The sequence below is a fragment of the Zalophus californianus genome, chromosome 7 (genome assembly GCF_009762305.2).
Source record: "Zalophus californianus isolate mZalCal1 chromosome 7, mZalCal1.pri.v2, whole genome shotgun sequence".
Classification (NCBI taxonomy): domain Eukaryota; kingdom Metazoa; phylum Chordata; class Mammalia; order Carnivora; family Otariidae; genus Zalophus; species Zalophus californianus.
In genome coordinates, this window is record NC_045601.1 from 63,601,064 (window position 1) to 63,605,112 (window position 4,049).

Sequence of the window (4,049 nt, forward strand, 5' to 3'; positions counted from 1 at the left end):
CTTCAAGAAACAAACTGAGGGTTCTAGAGGGGAGGGGGTTGGGGGGATGGGTTAGCCTGGTGATGGGTATTAAGGAGGGCATGTGTTGCATGGAGCACTGGGTGTTATACAAAAACAATGGAACGTGGATCACCACATCAAAAACTAATGATGTATTGTATGGTGACTAACATAACATAATACAATTTAAAAAAAAAGAATTTACAGGAGTAAAATTGCTTTGCAGGTAGAGCAGGCGTACCTGAGAATGTGGCTAAGTATGTCTGATTCACCTCTTCTGTCAACCTCTTTTCCCATATCATTTCATTCCTAGAGGTTAAGAGTTTTCTTTTCTCCACCACTTATCTCTAGGATTTTCTTTAGAACTGCTGACATCCATTCTGCGGGTAATGATGCTGGCACTTTTGATATTCCTGCATGCTCAGGGAATGACAACTATGGCATAACTTTACTACCTGGCCAACAGTGATCATAAAACTCTACAGACTGCAAAACCCACCTTGATTTTCAAGATATTACATTATAAAATATATGCATTTTGGAAGTCACAAAATAGAACTTTCAACCAGCTAAGAAAATTCTACCTTCCTAATATAAAAAAGGAAATGAGAAAAAAGAAAAAAAAAAAGAAACTATGGTAATATCTAACACTAAGCATGACATAGAAGAAAATCTCATTATGAGTAGTTTCAGTAAATGTGAGTTCAACTCAAAAATCTAAAGATAGAGACATACAGATTGGATTTCAAATAAGGGTTAGCAGTATATTGCTGTATCAGTTAAGATTCCACTGATGAAAAAAATTCTGAGTATTTAGAGGGGATTTAAAGCAGGAAATTGGTTATATAGATGTTGGATGAGCAAAATGCAGAAGATGGTTAGCAAAAGCAAAATAAAAGGAGTGACGCTCAGGGATCAGATGTTTGCTGACACTTTCTCCCTCAAGCCCAAGAGTCTACACCTGCTGATGAACTGCTGGACAGTTAGTTGTTACAACCTGTTCAAGATGCAGCACAGAGTTGCCCTTTTGGCCAGGCCTGAGACTAGAGGCCACACCGTGGCTACTACCAATGCTGTCGTCTGTGGCTGTGCCGTGGTCACTATTGCTCTGTCGCTGCTTCTCTTGGGGCTGCCGCTTAGAGACTCTGCCGGAAACCGGAAGCAGGATGAGAGGTACTTGTCTCCTCTTCCACCTTACAAACTCCTCTCAGGAACCCCCTCAGCAGAACTTGACAGGAAGCCAGTTGGTAAGAATCCCCAGAAATGTCGTTTGCAGACTCCCAGCCCCCTCCAGCACACAGGAGAATACAGAAGGGGCCTCAGACAAACATGCACATAACTGACACCGTTATCTACAGGGCATGCATTTAAAACCAAAGGATATGGGACGGCTTATTTATTCATTCATTCAACAAATTTTTGTTTGTTTGTTTGTCTGTGTTTTACTGACGCCAGTGCTCAGGCTTTGACTGCGTACTGCCGCAGCGGGTACAGCCGCTCCTTCCGCTGCTGCTTCTTAGGCTTCAGGTTCTCCTCGTGCTTGTTAAGCCGGTGGCGCATGGCACGTGTCTTCTTGGGTCGCAGATCCAGCGGCTTGTATGTCTTACCCTTGTAGAATTTCCTGAGATTCTCTTTCTGCGTCTGGTTGATGACTGTGAGAACACGGGCGATGGATTTGCGAACAACTCGGATCTTGGAGAGCTTGGAAGCCGCGCCGCCTGTCAGTTTGGCGACGCGCAGCTGGGACAGCTCCACCTTCAGGTCTTCCAGCTGTTTAAGCAGCTCCTCTTCTTGCTGCGAAGGTCTCGAGCCTTAATCTTTGCCATGTCGGCACAATGCGCCGCTGCCGCCGCCGGTCATTCAACAAATTTTTATGGAATGCCTTCCAAGTGTCTGTTCCTCTTCCAGGTGTGGTGATACAGCAGGGAGCAACACAGACCCAATATCTGCTCAGCATATTTTTGACCTTTTAATTCAGGAAGACAGACGACAAACAAAATGAGTAGTTACGTTCTATAGTATCTTGGAACGTGACAAACGTTAGGGGAAAAGTAAAGCAGAGAGGAGGGGTAGAGAAGCCAGGGGATTGTAATTTGTTAAAACAGGCCTTATTGAAAAGGTCACACTTGAACCAAGATATGGAGGAGAAGAAGAGAGAAGTCTGAATGAAATGCGAAATTTTTATTTTAATAATACATCAAGTAAGGATTAAGGTGAAAGTTTAGTAAGAATAAAGAAGCAGGCTATTTACTGGTAAAAGGAATCTTAGCTATAATAATTACGTACATAATTTGCAGAATATCAGTGCAGCCCCAAAACATAAACCAACAATGGTGAGAATAGGGAGAAATAGGTATATCCGAAACTGTGGTTTAAATTGAGAAACCTAGCTGACAAAAATTCTTAATATAGTAGATTTGGGTAACACAATAAGAAAATATTAGCTCTATGTAAAAAATGTATGCCCAATAGAAAACACAGATTCCTTTAATTCATTCATGGGAGTCTCCATATACAAGGCTGCAAAAGAAGCCCCAGTACATTCTAAAGAACCGGCATGACACCAAGACTAGGTTCTTTGACTGAAATTCAGTAAAGTTAGAATCCATAAAGGAGAGTTTTAAAAAAAAATTCTGTATATTTGGAGCCTAAAATAAGTATTGCTTTTATTAAGGAGGCTCTCATGGGAAATTACAGACTCCTGAATGCAATAAACATACTACCTATCAATATTTGTGAGATTTAACCAAGGGAGAACTTAGAAATTTATATCTTTGAATACATTTAAACATTTATGACAAAAATATTGAAAAAAAGTGGTAGCTAAACTCAGAAATAAAGAAAAAAGCAACAGAGTAAACTAGAACTTAATAGTGATTAACAAGTGAAAGAACAAACATTTCTGAAACAGGGAACAGAAACCAAAAAAGTGACCAACAAAATCAAAAATTAAAAAGAAAAACTAATGAAAAAAATCATTGGTAAGTCTGATCTACAAAAGAAGAAACAAATACAATTCAGAATGAAAGAAATGGAAATAAGAATAATCATGAGAGCTACTAATAAAGGACATCATGGGCAAACAGAGATAAGTTAGCAAACCTATGCATGAAGCTATTGCAGTGTATTTACCTTGTCCTCTGGGAGTTTCAGGGGTGACTACACACAGAACAACAGGTGCTGGACCTTTGGGGTAGGACACGATGAGAGCTTGTCAAACCACTTTTCCTCTCCTTGTTTAACTCATTCTCAGGTCCAGACTACACATGGAATTGAATCCTGCAAAAGTAGAAGACTGGAGAAAAAGGGTTTCTTTGAGTTGAGAACTGCTGGAATTATCCTAGGTTTTTCTCTATTCCCAAACAAATGATGGGTTCTTTAAGACCACCAATTTGATTGGTGTCTCTTGGAATTTGGGGGACAGAAAGCTAGGATTTCACTTTGTCCTTGAAAGGTATTTTAAAGATGAGAGACTACTGAGGACAGACCTGTGGTGGCAGAGCCAACATCACATACTGTTCTTTATAGAGTTTCAGGGGCACTGGGGTGAATCTGTGCTTCCTCTAGGCTCCCTCATTCCAAGAGGAAACCTGGAGAGATGAAAGAGCCCCCGTGATGGAGTTTGTGTGGTGCACACCAGAAGCTGAGAACTGAGGGAAGGAGTCACACCTTGCTGGCCAGAGACAGAATGTCCCATAGGAGGGAACTGCAGGTGGGGGCACCTCAGAAACAGATCCTTAGAAATGGGTCCTGAATGAACCCCCTAAGTACCAATATACTTATAAACAAGGCAAGTCCCAATATTTATTCAGAACAAATATTGTGGGACCATGATATCAAGGACTTGTAAAGGAGTTAGGAGAGGACAACATTTAAGAGAGTAAAACATTAATGTTAGCTGAATATTTAACTGAATAACTGACATGAACTTCTTTCGATTGTTGGGACTGGTTTTGTCATCATATCATTGTGGTATGGTATCCAGGAAGACATAAACAATAGTTTTCAGTGTGGCAATTTTTGTAATAGTAATAAGAAAGAAAGCAGAA

The 4,049-nt window shown here is 40.5% G+C and overlaps 1 pseudogene; it reads right to left on the reverse strand.

Moving 5' to 3' along the window:
- Positions 1 to 1,458: 1,458 nt before the first annotated feature.
- Positions 1,459 to 1,826, reverse strand: LOC113927420 (annotated as a pseudogene).
- Between the last annotated feature and the right edge of the window lie 2,223 nt (positions 1,827 to 4,049).